The sequence below is a fragment of the Theropithecus gelada genome, chromosome 14 (genome assembly GCF_003255815.1).
Source record: "Theropithecus gelada isolate Dixy chromosome 14, Tgel_1.0, whole genome shotgun sequence".
Taxonomy (NCBI): Eukaryota; Metazoa; Chordata; class Mammalia; order Primates; family Cercopithecidae; genus Theropithecus; species Theropithecus gelada.
The window spans coordinates 49587929-49606025 of NC_037682.1; positions in this window are offsets into that span (position 1 = coordinate 49587929).

Genomic DNA, 18097 nt, shown 5'->3' on the forward strand with positions numbered 1-18097 from the left:
TGGTTAAAACGAAATGGACTACCTAATAGAATGTCCAACTTTTGGATGGGCTGCCTAGGAGGAAGTGAGCTCCCCATCACAGGAGGAATGTTAGCCAAGACTGAGCAGTCAGGCACAGAACTGGAAGGTGGACCTGAACAGTAGCTCTTGTCTGTTTAGCACAATTGTTCTTGGGGTCCAGCAGCTAGCAGGACCAAGCATTTCCAGCTGTGGTCAGCCCTATGGAAGGAGGTGAAGAAGAGGCGCACTGGCTCAGCTCGGAGGACCCTGGCCCTGGGTCCCTACATGGTGTGGTTTGACTGTTTCCCCACCCAAATCTCACCTTGAATTGTAACGATCCCCATGTGTCAAGAGTGGGGCCAGGTGGAGATAATTGAATCAGAGGGGTAATTTCCTCCATACTGTTCTCGTGGTAATGAATAAGTCTCACAAGATCCGATGGTTTCATAAATAGGAGTTCCCCTGCCCAAGCTCTCTTGCCTACTGCCATGTAAGACGTCCCTTTGTTCTTCCTTTGCCTTCTGCCATAATTGTGAGGCCTCCCCAACCATGTGGAACTGTGAGTCCATTAAACCTCTTTTTCTTTATAAATCACCCAGTCTCAGCTATATCTTTAGTAGCAGCACGAGAAAAGACTAATAAGACTAATACACTCTATCACCCCTTCTCTCTCTACCCTACTGACCTGGCACAGGGTAAGAGTGGGGCTGTCCTCCTGGGGGAGCCCCAAGAAGTGGCCAGGCCTGTTGGCCTCCCAGAGCATAAAGTCTCCATGGCATTGACAGTTCCAGAGGCCAAGCTGGGGGGTTTCACAGGCCCTGGGGCAAGCTGGGAGGTAGGGGATCAGCAACTGCTTATCAGTTAGTGCCTCACCGGTTTCTTCCCCAGGATACACTGAAAAAATATTTGCTGAATAAATGGCCAACTGAATGGTGCATGTCACCTCGTCACTTAAACTCTGGCTCTAACAGCATTTCTGAGTCTCAGGGAGTGTCCCACTCAACCCACTTCAGGAAGTGGACCTGTTTGCAGGAAATGGCAGTGTTCTAACCTCAAGAAACTCAGACTTTCTGAGGAGGGAGGCCCCACTGAGGTGACCTGTCCTGTCCTGTCTGATGCAGGCCTCTGTCTTGAAAAGGTGGGAGCAACTTATGCTTTCAGCTCTGTGAGGGACATTTTCAGACTCACGGCTTCCTTCAAGGGACAGAACAAGACGCCCTGAGAGTGAACTTGCTGTCCACAGAGGTGTGCGAACAGGCCAGCAACCTTCAACCTTGAGATTGGGCTCCTCCTCCTTCACAGGGCGGAGTGAAGTGGGTTGTGGGGAAGGGAGATCTTGCAGTCTTGGGGTCTGGGGACCATCTCCAATGTTTCCCTTTCATTTTGTGGAAGGTCTGCCTATCCCCTGTCCTCATCCTCTTCTCCCTTCCCCGGCCCTGCTCGGGGGGACTTGTTTCCTCCCTCCCCACTCCTATTTTTCTTCCTCTCCTCGCAGTTCCCAGAAGTGGGACCCAGGCCTCCAGCTGCAGCCTGTCCAGGTTCCCTATCGGATTATGAAGCTTAAAATTTTTGTGAAGGAAGAAGAAAGCCTTCCCTCTGGAGAGTGATAAGAACATTCCATCCTCCTCTGGCTCCAGGGAGCCTGGGAAACAATCACCAAAGGGAGAGAGACTCCCCAGGGACAGGCTCCCCAGGGCACAAGCAGGGCTGCCCTCTGCTGGCCCTCCCACCCGCTCCTGCCCTTCCCTCCACAGAGGCCTGGTCTGGTCTGTGGTCAGCCAATGAGACCCTGGGGCAGGGGCCTGAGGAGGAGGGCAGGCCTCAGGCTGCACAGACTAGGGTCCCTCGGGGTGGAGGGCTTCTCCACAACCTGGGGCTGCCTGGGGGCATGGGAAACCTTGGGCACCAGTTCTCTTGAATGTGAATTGTGCAATCTTGGCAGTAAGAGCTTCTCCCAAGGAGAGGACTCAGAAGACAGGCTATATGGGGGTTAATTCGCAGTGGGGTTGTGCATGGTTAAGGGAAACCACCAAGGGGTATGAAGCATCACCCAACTACCAATGTGGGTGAGAGTAGTTACCAGAATGCTGTTGGAGGAGCAGGGACATGGCCAAGTTGAAGCCCCTCAAGGTTGGAGTCTGTGCTCTCACCCTCTGGTCTCCTGCAGCCAAAGGGCGAGGGGGCCTGAGTACCACAGTCCATGAGAGACAGCCTGCTTCACAGAGTGAAGAGAGGTGGGATCTGGAGGAGCACATGCAGAAGATCCACATACAACAATATCTGTTGAATGAATGAATGAATGCCCTTAAGAAACCCACGTTTGTTACCCATGTTGTCTTCAACAACCAATGAATGTTGTTGAAGACACATTCATTCCTTCGTTCCTTCATTCATTTGTGTACAGTCATGGATCACTTAATGACAGGGATAAGTTCTGAGAAATGCATTGTTAGGCGATGTTGTTGTCATGTGAACATCACAGAGGGAACTTAACAAACCTAGATGGTATAGCCTACTACACACCTAGGCTATCCTGGTATAGCCTAATGCTTCTAGGCTATAAACCTGTACCACATGTTACTATACTGAATACTGTAGGCAATTGTGACAAAATGGCATTTGTGCATTTAAACATATCCAGACACAGAAAAGGTATGGTAAAAATACGGTATTATAATCTAATGGGACCCCATCATATATGAGGTCAGTTGTTGACTAGAACATCACTGCAGGGCCCATGACTGTATTTATTCATTAAATTGTTTAGGGAGGAGCAATTGAGCACGGAGTAGGTGTTAGGATGCATCAGTGATTAAGCGGAGGCAGTCTCAGCCCTCCCTAGACTCTGTACCCAGGACAGGCTTGCTGGGAAGATGGGCCTGGAACTGCTAGTACTTCCTGACACACCTGGCCCATCTACTTTCAGCGTGCTCTGAGAGAAGCTGTAGAGCACACCTGCGTGCTGGTGCATTGGACCTGGTGCAGGCTGGGGCACGTGAGAAATCCATGGGTTCCTTGGGGGACCTGTTAAGTCAGCCCAGACTGAGTAGGGACACATCATTTGTCACTTGTTTTTCTAGACCCTGGGGATTTGAAGTTTGATGACGAGGAGGTCACAGAAACCTGTGGCACACAGCCTGCAGGCTCTATAATCCTGTAAACACTAACACTGCAAGCATGCATGTGTGTCAGGGCTTCAGCACTTGAACTCATTTGATCTGCATGACAGCCCTGTGAAATCCACCTTCTAGGCCCATTTAATTGTTGAGGGACCTGAAACACAAAAAGGTTGAGAGACTTGCTCAAGGCTGCACAGCTATTAAGTGGTAGAGCCGGCATTTGTACCCTCGCAATTGTCTCCAGAGCATGTGCTGCTATTCATTATGTAAAGGCTTTTGATGGAAGGTCTGTGATGGAGGAGGAAACAGTCCTGTCAGGAAGATCCAGGGTGAAATCTAGGGCGGGGACCCTCCTCCAGTCCTCCTCTTCATCCCCACTACTGCCACTTGTCCCTCTCACACCAGTAATCCTACAACAGCTTCCTCCCTGGCCACTTGCCCTCATCTCACCCTTGCCCCACTCATTCTCCAAGAGGTCTGTTTTCAGAACTCAAATCCATTGCTCATGAACCTTTAGCAGCTCCTGTTGGCCCTAGAATAAAAAGCCCAAACTCCTCTCCATGTTCTGGACGATGCTGTAGGATCACCCTGTCCACCTCACTGCCCTTATTTCTGATCATTTCCCCCTTGTTTCCTCCACCACAGCCCACTAGCCTTCTTGTTGGTTCTAGCAGCTGTGCCATTTTTGCTTTGGGACCATTCCACTTGCTGTATCCCCTGCAGGGAATACTGTTTCCCCAGAGCTTCAAATGCTTTGTGCCTTCTCACATCACTGAAGTCTCAGTTGAAATGTCACCCCTTTTGGAGTTTCCTAAATTATCTTTCTTGTTATATCTGGAACAGATAATTCCTCCACTAAAATGTAAGCTTCATGAAGGAGGAACTTTGCTGTTCTGATTAATGCTGTATCCTCAGTATCTGGAACAGGATCTGGCACATAGTATATGCTAAGTCAATAATTCTTGAATAAATGCTTGCTCTGCTATTCACTATCCCTGGGCCTTCTGCCATCTTCTTCACTCAGCTAACTCCATTAACCCTTGAGTTGGGAGCTCAAGGGGCACTTCTTCAGAGAGCCACCTGCTCATGCCAGCATACATTCTCCACCTCCGCACCTTCCACCCCACATTCTACCCTCCCAGAGCCCTTGGGCTTCTGTTGTTGCATCTCACTCTTACCCTTACTGGTTTGATGTCTGTCTATTAGAGAGTCAGCTCTATGAGGGATGCCCAGGGACTGTGCTGTTTTGTTTACTGCCATCTCTTCCATGCTTAGCACAGTGCCTGGCACATAGTGGATGCTCCAAGATTGTGTGTTGAATCATTGGAGGGACAACTGAGGGCTTCAGGTGACCATCAGAGTGAGGACGCAGGTCTCTCCAGCTGCTTCTACTCCAAAAGGTGTGGAAAGCTCTGCCAGGCATTTTCACATACATGATCTCAATCTGTTCAACACACCCATGAGGCAGGTATGGTGATCCCCCTTTACAGGAGAAGGCAGAGCCTTGGAAAGATTGGGGAACTTTCCCAAAGTCAAACATTAGAGAGCAGCAGAGCTGGGTCTCAAAGCCAGGCCTATTTGAGTTGAATGCTTTTCTTCCTGGGGGTCCCCTATGGCTCTGGTGTGACTGATGGAGAAAGCAAGCTACAGGGTAGATGATTTCAAACAAGGCAGGAGGCAGCCTCTCCCTCCCCCCACCAACCCCAAGGTTCTTCTGCTCTCTTAGAACCTGCATTTGTTGTTTACTGCTGTGGAACAAATTACCCCAAAACTTAGTGGCTTGAAACAATACATGTATGATTTCACAGTTTCTATAGGTCAGGGATCCAGGTGGAGTTTACTGGATTCTAAGCTTCAGGGTCCCTCACAGGCTGCAAACAAGGTATTGGCTGGTGCTGTGGTCATCTCAAGGCTCAACTGAGGGAGGAGCACTCCATGCTCACTCCCATGGCTGCTGGTGGGATTCAGTTCCTTGCCGGCTGTGGGCTGGAGGCTGTCCTCAGTTCTTTACCAGCTTGCTTTATCAAAGCCAATAAGCCGACAAAGAAGAGGGTACCAGAGGGAGAGAAGTCACAGTTTTTATAACTTAATCATGGAAGTGACATTCCATCACTTTTACTGCATTCCATTCACAGGAGCCTGTCCCTAGGTCCCGCCCACACTCAAGACGAGAGGATTACACAAGGGAGTGTATCCCAGGAGGTGGGATCACTGGGAGCCACCACATAGCCCTGTACTGTTTTGGCAGTTATTAGACTGTGACTTCCTGCAGGGCAGCTAACCTTGTCCTGTTTTCCAAACATGCTTGGGAATTAGCATACATTTATTCCGTTATTGACTTGTTTATTTATTTGACAAGTATTTACTGTGCAACTACTGTGTGCTAGATCTTATTTGCTGGAGTTGCAAAACAGGGAAAAGGGGGCATATTTCCTGCCTCAAAGGAGACAGATCTGTACACATAGAAGTGAAATTTAATGCCTGCTCATGGGGAAATAACCGGGCTAATGCTCATTGGGAAATAACTGGGCTAACGCCCCTTTTGCACTTACTATGTTCTAGGCATCAGCCTAAAGTGCGTTACATACACTATCTCATTTGATCCTCACAACAACCTATAAGATAGCTACAATCATCCCTCGGTATCCAGTGGGGATTGGTCCCAGGACCTTCCTCAGATACAAAAATCCATGGATGCTCCAGTCCCTGATACAAAATGGCATAGTATTTGCATATAACCTGTGCACAGCCTCCCATATACCTTAAGTCATCTCTGGATTACTTAAAAGATCTAATACAATGTAAATACTATGGAAAAAGTTGTTATGTTGTAATGTTTAGGGAATAATGACAAAGAGAAAACAGTCTACATGTTTAGTACAGATGCAGTGTTTTTTTCTGATTATTTTAGATTCATGGTTGGTTGAACCCACAGATGTGGAGCCCATGGATACAGAGGACTGACTGTACTATTATCCTCACTCCATTTTAAAGAAGACGAAACTGAGGCACAAAAGAGTTAACTATTTGCTCACGGTTACATGCTAGTGAGGCAGGGCCAGCATTGGAGCCTAGACAGGCTGGCTTCTGAGGCCATGCGCTCACTGCCTGGGCTATCCTGTCTCTTGAAAGGCAGGCTCCTTGAGGGTGGCTTTCAGCAGAATGACAGGTGCCGGGCTGTTCCTGGGAGCAGTTCTCCCCGGGTTTTTAGGAGAGTATGTAGGCAGATACTTTTTCAGGAGCTCTGGAGAAGCTGGGTTATTTGGGTTGGGAAGAGTGACTGGGAAGCCCACTCGCAAGCAAGGGGAAGAGAGTTGTTTTGGTTTAAAAGATTGACATTTTAATAAACTGCTCTTAATTAACAGCACTTTGAAATTCTGAGTGGCGTGCTCTCCATCTCAAAACACGCGGGCGGGTGGCTTCTCAGAGAGCACGATGCTTGTGGGTGATCTCCCTTTTTGAAACAAACCCAGACCCTCCAGTCACAATTTATTTTTCATTCCAAAAATGATCTTTACTGCAAATGTTGCTTTGGTTCGAGCGAATTAGAAATCCTTATTACACAGGAAGGCACTTCAAACAGTGCCCAGCTCGCCGCGCCGGCTGCGGCATCAAAGGCTCCGCTGGAATCTCTGATTACCACCCAGGCTGTTGCCCACTCGGGAACAGGCGGCATCTGAGGCTCAGGCCCTGGCTCCGGGACAGAGCAGGCTCAGGGGGTGCAGAAGCCAGCAGCCTCCATGCCGGCCTTGGTGCTTCCCCAGTATGGGGGGTTTGGAGGGAGTGCTGTGGACAGAAGGGAAACAGAATAGCATAGATGAACTTGGTTGGGCACCTAGTATGTATTCATTTTTCTGAGGCAAGAAGAGCCCAGTCCCTGTGAACCTGTGACCTCCCTCTACAAGTAAGGAAACTTCGCAACTCCTCACCCCCTCCCTGAACACAGGTGTTATTTTCTTTGTTCTATAGGTAGGGAAGAGACGCTGAGTTCCTCGGCTGCCCAGGTAGCAGAAGGTGAAGCTGAGATTGGCACAACTCTGTCTGACGCTATCTTCCCCTCTAGATTGAGATCTTCAAATTCAGGGCTGTGTCTCATGCCTGGGTCCTCAGCAGCTGACACAGAGTCTAGCTCAGGACAGGCAGCAGGCAATGTCCTTGAATTGAACCAAGCAGATTCATGATTTCATTCGACAATGTTTACTGAGTCTCCACTATATGTTAGGAGCTGTTCTTACTGTTTGTCTGAGTCAGTCTGGGCTGCTATAACAAAGTATTATACACTGGGTGACTTATAAATAACATATATTTATTTATCTCAGTTCTGGAAGCTGAGAAGTCAAGGTGCTGACAGATTCAGTGTCTTGCGCGGACCCACTTTCCAATTCTCACGGCACCTTCCTTCTGTGTCCTCACATGGTGGAAGGGACAGATGAGCTCCCTGGGGTCATTGAATAAGGGCTATAATAAGAATAAGGACACTGATCACATTCACAGGGGCAGAACTGATGATCTACTCACCTCCCAAAAGGCCCTATCTCCTAATACCATCTGCTGGGGGTTAGGGTTTCAATATATACATTTTGGGGGTCACAAACATTAGGACCATAGTAGTGTTGATGGCATTTTGCTGGTATAGTGAATGGTACCCCTCTCCCTGACAAAAGGTATGTCCATATCTCAATCCCTGGAACCTGTGAATGAGACCTTATTTCAAAAAAAGGTCTTCGCAGATGTCATTAAGTTAAGGATCCTGACATGAGATCATTTTGGTTTATGTGGGTGGACCCAAATGCCATAACTATCTCTATGAGACTGAAGAGGAGAAAGGCCATGCGAAGACAGAGGCGGAGCTTACAGTGATGCAGCCACAAGCCAGGGAATGGCCAGAGCCACCAGAAGCTGGAAAGAACAAGGAAGGATTCTCCCTTAGAGCCTTTGGAGGGAGCGTGGCCCTGCTGACACCTTGATTTGGGACTTCTGGCCTCCAGAACTATAAGAGAATAAATTTCTGTTTTCTTAAGCTCCAAGTTGGTGGCACTTGGTTATGGCATCCCTAGGAAATGACTAGAGCTGGCACTGGAGGATGGGAAGATGCCTTTGGCCCCATCTTATTCACTCTGGACTTGCATGGGGGACATGAGAGTGAAGGGGCAGAGGAGGAGGCTGGAGACACTGGTTATCTCATCGGGACCTGGGTCTGAGCCACTTTCCTCTGGAGGTGTTTCACTGTCCCATCTAAAGTGTGCAGGCAGAAAGCTGCTCAGCAGGCCCCCTCAGCAACTTGGACATCATTAAATACAGCATGCTAATGACTGAGCAAAAATAAGTGAAAATGAGTAGTCACACACGTACAAGGACCCCTCACATCATACCAGGTCACACAGATATGGGGGTCAGGGTGTCTGGTTAAAGGCTGGTGGATTTCCCTGCAGTTACGGCTGTTGAGATCTCTTGGTGTCCAGAGGGAGCCATGGACAAGGAATGGCCAACTCTATTGGGAAGGGCTTTAGGAGTTCCCAGCTCTGCTCATCCACCTTCTCCTCAGGGAGATATTCAACTGCTGTTCCAATGCTCAGGGAGTCATCCCAGCTTTGGGAAGCCCTTCCTGGGATCCTCTGTTGAAAGTTCTTCCCTACACAAACCCCACATATGCCTCTCCGTGATGTCTACTTTACTCTCACTTCACAGATGTGGAAATTGAGTCTTGGCTACAATCTAGGGTCACACATACAGTAAGTGCTCAGGTGAGCATTCTGAGACACTGCAGAACCTAAACTATGTGCCACAGGGGTGAACAGATGAAACACAACACAAAAGTGAGGGTTTGCAGCTGCTACCACTACACTATGAAGCATTACCGTTGATTGTTATAGCAAGCACTGTCATAACTGACCCAAGTGCTTAGCTGTGGTCCCTGGAAGATCAGGTAGGCTGCCTAAACTGGTGGCTTTCTCTCTACACCTCTGTGCGATACGTGGGTTTGGGGTTTTTTTTCTTAATATTTCTCACTCTTTGGTCTCCTGGGTCCAGCTGCAAGCCTGGAATCTGCCTGATGTGGATAATTCATCTGAGACCTGTTGGTTCTCTTATGGTAACCTTTGCCACACTATATATCATACATTTTAAAATACAAATGCAATCATTTAGGGACATTGGAGAGAGAGGATTGTATTGGAACCTGAATTTGGCCTGGCCAATCACATCTCCTTCCAAGTAGGCTGTTAGGGGTGGGCACACACAAGGAATAATAGCAAACACCCTTTTATTATGAGCTGGGACAGGCTGGGCGTCTCCAATGCAGGGGCCTGGCAAGGCAGGGCTGGAACACAGTGGAAATTCTTTCTCCCCATCTAAGCAGGAATCCAAACCTTACCACTAGCCAATCACTATATCTGAAGTGAGGGCTGTCCTAGAGCACGGTGCTACACAACACAGGCCTTCCACACATTGCTACTCGTCTGCAATGAGATAAGCATCACATGGAGAATGTAAATCAACACTCCACTTCCTTCATCAAGAAAGTCCTGCTATGAAAAATATGTCAGCTGAACCAAACAATATGCTTAGTGACACAGTTGATTTACATTCTGGCACAAGCTCCTTATCTCATTGCAGCCCAGTAAAAACCAGCTCACAGACTGACAGTGGTTCATACACCACATTTTTAGTAGCACTGCTGTAGCTCATGTAAGAAATGCCAAGGGAGAAAGTCAGCAGGCGCCGCCCTAAAGAGAGGGAACCATTGGTCCTCTACCAACTGCACCAAGAAGCCACAGGAAGCAGAACAGGAGGGCTTTGTAGGTATCAGGACTGCGGGTAGTGACCCTGCTGGCTAGTAACGTGGCCTCATCTGGCAGATCAAGAGTCCGGCTCTTGGCGAGAGGGAGTGAGAAAAGGCTGGTCAGAAGAGAGGGATGGAAGGTTTCTTTTTCCCCTACAGAAATTTCTTTGAATTGTGCTGTAAAGCCTTAGCAACAACAATGAAATAAATTCCTGGCCATTGTCCTGTAATGTTTACATGTTCTTAATTTTACAGTTTTTGATAAACGTAACAGCAGAAGGCCCACAGGCATCTTCACGGCCTTCCTGGAAAATGTGAGGTTTCGTTTCCAGGGTGCTGGCCTGCAGGTTTTTGGACTGACAGAATCCTGAGAAAGGCTGGGTTAGCACGGCTAAACCAGTTCCTCAGCTGGTCAGACTAGGGGTCAGAGATCCCAAGAGGCAGGAGAGAGGCCAACTACCCTTGATGGGGGCCCCCAGAGTGGTTAGCGTTTGAAGGCTTGGGATGCTTGGGCTCGTAGCCTGAAAACTTCCTAGGAACAGGCTGGGGATGACAGGAGGTTCTATGACAACGCAGTCATCTGTAGGGAGGTGAAGAATGAGAAAAGGAAGGTGTCCTGGTCCTGGGGTTTCCTTGAGCTCTCACTTGTCTGTACCTGAGCTGGTCTTGAAAAGATGCTGGAGAGGACCCAGGTTGCCAACCTGCTATGGAGGACTGAGGGCACCTTCTCAGGGAGGCCTCAGAGCTGGCTGGAAGCTCGGCTCTGCCTGGGTGGTGCTTGGCTGGCCTTGGAGCTCAATTAAATGGATTCCAATGGAACACTTTCTTCCCAGGTGCCTCTCCTGTGGTGGGCTCTGCGGGGGACCCAGAACTAGGTCCAGCACACCCTGCCTAAAATATGGTTAATAAGAGCTAATAGGAAGTGTTTGCCACATGCCCAGTTGGGGCTGAGAGTTTGACATGTGTTATCCAAGCTAAGCCTTCCAGCACTCCTCAGAATTAGGTGCTGTGTTACCCCTTTCCCAGTTTCAAAAATGGAGACCTGGGGACTCTGCCTGTCTGAGGTCAGTCAGCGAATGATGGTGGAGCTAGGACTTGAACTCCACATCCAGGCTCTTAGACAAGTGGTTTGACATAGACATCATCTAGAGAGTTTTTAAAAAATACCCATGCTTAGATATCACTCTGCATCAATTAAACAAGAATCTCTGGGGCATGAGACTGGGCATCAATATTTGAAAATTATACCCAAAGACTGAGCCATGCATGTGTTCAGCCAGGATTGACAGCCTTGTCTCTGGAGCCTGTAGGCTTAACTGCTGCACTAGATGGACTCAGCCCTGCTCATTTTCCCCAAAGCCTTCAGGTCATGGGGGCCTCAACCTTTGCTTTTCCTTACCAGGCCAGCCTGGGGCTCCCACAGAGGTCTCTGACACAGGGAGCACCAGGGCAATGTCATAAGAGAGGAACTAGGCTGAGATTCTGGATGAGGGAGGGAGCCCTCCCAGCACGGAAGAATCAAGGACAGCTTCCTGGAGAAGGCAAGAGAGTTTGGGGAAGGGTCAGAGCTTGGAAAGACTGCTGGGAACTTACCATGGTCTCCTAATCTTTGTTCATTCATATGAACTCAATTCCTAGGTACTAGGGAGCCATAGAGGGTATATGAACATGATAGTGATTTCCTCAGAAAACCGTCACCTTGTTGAAGCCTATGAAGTTTCTTTCATACCTTCTTACCCGAGGGGGCAACACTGGGATTCTGGAAAATGGAGTTTGCTGATAAATCCATAGAAGAAAATCAAGGTGTAAACACTACACCCGAAAAAAAAACCCTCTTTTTTCTCCCCACCCCCATCTATACCAGCAATGACAAGTTCTCCCAATACCCATGCACTGTGAGGCTTCACACCTCTTTGCTTTTGTTCTCAGTTTCTTCTGGCTGGAGCCCTTCCCTCTTTATCAGCCACATGAACACATTTATATTTGTGCTTCATTAAACTTACTCCAGAAGTTGTTATAGACCCTCCCAAGAGAGATTTAATCCCTTCCTCCTCAACCCTCATGGATCATGTACATAATTTTAGAGCTGCACAGATCACCCTGTCCCGGTAACTGTTTGTGCACTTGATTCCCTGCTAGATGGTGAGAAACTTAGGCAGAGTACTTAGCGCATAATAAGTGCTTAAAAAAATAAATCATCGTCAGGCTGAGTTTCTCTCCAACATCAGGAGTCTTGGAATAATGGAGTTGTAAGAAGTGCCCCTAACCTCCTATTGTAACGCTTTCTGTCTCTTTGCCTGCCACAAGCGGCGTCATTCTCCATTATCTTCACGACCTAGGATCAAACTATTGTCAGAGAAGGTGCCTTTGAAAGCCGAAAGGATTACCTGAGATTTTGGTATCAATAACTTCCTGGCAGCGATTTTCAACCGAGTCCAGCATAGCTTGTCATGTTAGTTATGCAGGGTCCTGGAAAACACAGACATAGGTCTGGTAGGTCTGCATGAGGCTGAGAGGAGGGAGGGGAGAGGACTGGGTTAGAGGGTGCAGTGTTCTGTGAGGGGTGGAATGGGTATGACCTCATTACTGCTGCCAGAGCTAGCATAGAGAGTGGGCTTTGGGGGCTGCCAGGTGGCCTGAGGGAGGCCATTGGCTGAGTGTGCACAGAGGAGGGAGAAGGGCTTTGGAGCAGAAGGGGAGGGGAGCATTAAAGACACATTCACAGTGAGGGTGGCTAGCATCTTTTGGATGGTTCAGGATGGGCTGGAGTTTGGATCCTGGAATGTTTGTGTGGGTGCACACGTGTGCAAGCGTGAGCTACCAATTCCCTCTGATGACTGTGGGCAGACCCAGGCTCCCAGGACCAGCCAAAGAGAGGATTACTTTCTGGTTTAGTAGATTAAATGCAGAGGTTTCTGTGAATTAAACCCCAAAGCAGCTTTGGAATGTTTTCACTATCTCCACTGAGAAAATGAGATCTTTTCATCTGGTAACACAGGGATAATAATACCCCGCTCCCTGGGCTGCAGTGAGGATTAAATGAGATCCTGTATGTCAAAGCCCCAGCCTGTGCCTGGGACACAGTAAGGCCCATGTAAATGGTGGCTCTAAAGTAAACCGAGGCTCAGGGTATCTGGTTAGGAGCAAGCCTGAAATAAGAGAGCTTCATGCCTTAAAGACAGCAACCAGGGCCCTTTTACATGGTGTCTTTTGGTCTTCGAGCTTTCAGTCCTACAGCAGCTCAGGCTTTGGTCAAATGTGGGTTCACTCCCAACCTGTCCACATACTAGCAGGAGACATAGAGCAAGTTCTTTCATCTCTCTGAGCCTCATTGCCTTATAATCATAGGACCTATCTTATAGGGGTGCTGCACGATTTGCTGAGCTCGTTTGCTCCTTATTGAACTCACAGCTTCTGCTCTTGACCCTGCCAATCTGTTCTCCAAAGAGCAGCCACATAAGGACTTTAAAATGAAGTCTGAACTTGTTATCTCTCTGTACACAACTTGGGATGCTTAGAATAAAAGCTGAAGCCGTTGCCATGGGCTGCCACACCCTAAGTGATCTGCCCTGGCTGCCTCTTCCCTCTCATCTCCAATTAGCTTTCCCACATGTGTTTTGCTGGCAGCCAGCTTCTTTGCCATTCCTGAAGAGGCTCCTGTCTCAGGGCCTTTGCACCTGCTGATTCCTCACCTGGAATGATTTCCCCCCTGGACATCTGCATAGCTTCCCTCAGCACTTAATGAATCTTGGCTCAAATGCCACATCTTCCTAGAGTCCACCTCAATTTCCCTCTCTAAACGGCATTCTCAGCCCCTCTCTGATTCATTTCTATTCATACCACTAAGCAGTGGCTGACATTGTCTTGTATATTTATCTACTGTTGGCTTTCTGGCTAGAATATGAGCTTCAGGAGACCAGGAACTTTGGGTTTTGTTTGGCTCATTAGGTCCAGAAACCAAATAACTATTTGGCAAAGGAATACATGAATTAGTTAGTGCCTGTGAAGCAGCATTCTTGCCACACATGTGTGCTCAGACGTATTAGTGATGGAATGAAATGTCCTGGAACCTGGAACCCTAGGATCCAGTTATTGCCCTGCTGTCAACTTACTGTGCATCTTACACAATTCCCTCACCCTCTCTGGACCTCTGGGAGAGCAGTGAGCAAAAGGAGATATCAGTTCCTGCCTTTGCTGGGAGAGATCAGGGTCAGGGAAGGGTCAAATTGATAAGGAGACAGTTTGCCAAGCAAAAGAAGCCCCAGGAATATAAAGTAGAGGCCTCTTTTCTCTGAAGAAAGCCAGTGTCTCTAATTTCTCAATATGCACCAGCTGGGCTGTGTCAGGTGGTTGTATGTAAGAAAAAAATCCCTTTGACTGAAATGGTGATATTTTACTTAGACCACTTGGTTTTGCTTTCAAATAATTTCTTCAGGGCTCCCAAGTGCCTCCTCTTTCTTACTCATTAGCAGTCTACAGAACTTAAAGGAGAGACTCTAATTAGGAAGAACTTTCATATCATTTACCAGGGAAAGAATGAGGAGGGGCTGCATTATGGGCTGCAGAGAACCTTCTGAATCTACGTGAAGGCCCTTTGGCTCCGGGCCTCTGAATTGCGCTCAGGAGCAAAATCTAAAGCCACAGGTTAGGAGAATGAATCTGCTATTTGGAGTAGGCAATCATTATTTTTTTAATATAAATTCTGGAAAAGTACACAGGACTAGGGCATCTAGGGTGCCTGGGGATGGGTCTCACTCTTGCTTGCTGAAGAAGTGCAATTATTGACTCTGCTGTTAATGAGGAATGTGGAGTTTGCCGGCTCAGGGCAAAGGAAGAGCAGCAGGGACAGGCTGAACTGGCACAGAACATTCCAGAGACTGCTCTGCCGTGCCCTGATTCTGAGACCCCCATTGAGAAGGGGACAACCCACTCACAACCCCTCTGGAAACCTGTGAAGGGGAAAAAAACGTTTAGACTTTTATACTGGTATTAACTCAGTGTGTGTCGGTAAGGAAGGGAGATTGCCTGGAGTGCTGATGTGTTGGATCGTATTAATATAAACAGAGCATGCTGAATGAGAAAGGCGATAGTCCTGCCAACCTCCCTATTGGTCAGTTCCAACGAAATCGGGAGCTGATTCATTGTGGGGTGGGTCTCCACAGTTGAGGACAATATAGACAAAGTGGTAGCTCTGGGGAGAAGGCAGTAGGGAAGTAAGATTATTTTTTAAACCACTAATTAATTAACAGTTAAGAAGCAGAACTAAGAAAAGGGAAGAAAATCTTTCTGATGACAGCTATTAGCCAAGTGGCTATGAACATGACCTTGGAGTTAGGGGAATCTGAGTGGGAATTCTGACTCCATACTGCTAGCTATGTGGTCTGGAATAATTACTTTCCTCCTTCCCTTTGAGGAAGCTTCCTTGTCTGCAAAAGGAGATACTAATGTTTTCTATTTCATAGGGGTTTGTGAGGGTTAATTTGGGTAATCTTTTACATAAAATACTTAGCACATAGTATGTGCTCAACAAATAGCAGCGATTCTAAATATGATTGTGCTTACTTTGAGAGAGAAGCATCCTGCAAAGTATTTAAGGAGTGAGATTCCAGAAGGGATTCCTGCTTGGGAAGGCAGTAGGCTGGCTGGCCATGGATCGCTAATCTTCTGGGCTTCTAAGTGTCTCTTTAATACCTTCCAGCACCAGGTCCCAGTGCTGTCTCATCACGCCTAATGAAAAATTGTCTCATAACCTTAGCCATACAGAATGATGAGGAACTTCATACTCTTATAACCTGTGCATTTTGAGAGATGCAGGCAGGAGTGATGGAGTTTCAGGTGATGTTGCAAGGTAATGGCAGGGAGGCTGGGCTCCAGTGCATGTTGGCAACAGCTTTCTCAAGCTGTGCTGTTTCCTCTCTTTGTCCTTCTGACTCTGGCCAGAGGGACGCTTGCATGTGATGTCTACGTGTAATGTTTGGCCTGTGGGTGGAAAGGTGTGGGCTGTTCTTTGATGTGGTCCCTGACAGCTTTCCCAGGATCTTTTCACTGTGTTGGGCCAGGATGTGGGAAGTGGCGGCTCAGAGGGTGTTTGGGGGTGATGTGGATGGTTGTCAATCCAGAAGATCACTTGGGGGTTACCAACTCCAACCCCAGAATCACAGGGCTCTGGGACTCAGCCTCCCTGTGTCTCCTTTGCTTTCCTCTGGACCACCAGCCTGGTGCAGGTGGCTCTGCCAGTGCCGTCGGGACTCCACAGGAGCTGGGCTCTACCTGCACCCTTTAACATGTGTGTGAGCCCAGAAGGGTAACTGGACTGTAGTTTCATCCAATGGAGTGACAGGAATGTGATGGGGGTGGGGATGAGTGTAAAGAGAAGACTATCACTCCTGGCCTAGAGGCCCCAAGACCTGACTCTATGCACTGTGTGTCAGGCCTGGTGGTCAGTGATGGGAACTGGTCAGGGAAGAAAACAATGCATTAGGCATTAGATGCATATTATCTCATCAAGTTATGAAATAGATAATCTCATCTTCACTTTACTGATGAAGAAAATGCAGCTCCGAGAGGTTAAGCCACCTGCCCAAGATCAGACAGGTAGAGTAATGAAACTGATTTTTGCACCCTGTTCTTTCTGACTTCAGCATCTCCACCAGGACTTGTTTTGCTCCTGAAGCAGCTTCCTAGTGGGGAAAGGGAAAGTGGTTGAGCATCCCGGAACTGAGCTCTGCCACAACATCTTGGTTGGAGAAACAGGACAGAAAAGGCCCCTTGAGAAGGGGAATTGAGGTTAGTGAGTAAGGCAACAGAAACTATTGCTGTCCTACCCCTCCCTAAATAAAGATTGGTGTGGAAGTCAAGGCTGGCTTCCTTTTGAAGGAGCTCTATAGAGGAGTCAGCTGTGGGAAGATCTTGGGGGAGTAAGACAGTAGCTGCCACTTACCGTCAGCTGGGTTCTGTGATGATGAGGAAAGTCACAGCCCCAACTTGGCTGTGGCAGCACAAATGGCACAGATTGGGAGTCAGACAGGAGACACTGACACTGGCTCTCCACCGACTCTCCCTGTGGCCTTGGGCATGCCACTCAGACCATCTCCAGGGCACGTCTAGCCTTATGTTCTACATCAGGGCCTCCCAAACTTGTGAGTGCATGGGAATCATCTGGGGGGCTTGTTAAAAAGTAGATTCTGTTTCAGGAAGGTTGGATCGAGGCCCAGGAATTTGCGTTTCTAACAAGCTCCCAGACGAGGCTGATGCTGCCGTTCAGGGACTACAGTTTGAGTGACACCGGTCTCATCTCGTACACTCCGAGCCACACTTTGTAGATAATACCAGGGGCTGCCATTGCTAGGACGGGAGGGAATCAAGCGTTTTTCTTCTTCTGTGAGGGGCGCGCGTGTTAACAGACCAGACCTTGTGTCTCAGGAGGCGTTAGCCTGGCCTCTCAGCAGTTCACAGCTTCATTCCCAATTCGCAGGAACAATGGAAGAACTGCCCTGGTGGAACTTCAGTTCCTACTTTTCTTATAAGACTAAACTCAAAGGTTACCTTCTTCAGGAAGTCTTTTCTAACTTGCTTCCTACCCTCAACTCTTCTAGGTGCAACACAGTTAAGAACACGGACCCTGGAACAAGATGTTCTGGGTCTAGATTCTGACTGCCTGTGAGGCCTTGGGTAAGTTACTTAATCTCTCTGTGCTGTGGTTTCATGGTCTGTAAGATGGGGATGAGGATAATGCCTATGTCACTAAGTTAATGATTTAAGGGGTTATTATTTGTAAAACTCCTAGGGTGAGCATTGTATAAATGCTAGTTCTCATTATTTTTGTCATCATCATCGCCTCTTTTTCTTATTCTCAGTCTCCCTTCAGGCCAGCCTTGTTTCTCTCTGATCCCAGTACCCAGCACAGCGGCGCTGCTCAGAAGTCAAGTGGGGAGCCTCGGCCCGAGGAGGCAGAGCAGGGGCCGCTTCTTACACGAAGCAGATTTATAGCCTAGAGGCCAACATTAGGGTCGACTGAGGGATTCTGCTGGGATTACTGGCTCCTCCCAGCAGCCCTGACCTTTTCTCATCTTATCTGGAAACTGACAGAAAACAGAGGGTGTCCTAGCTCCAGCTCCACCCTGCTGTGGGGGCCACGGCGAAAGGCTTTGGGCTCAGGAGCTTTGCCGTCTCTGGGGTTTTACTCTGAGGGCAGCCC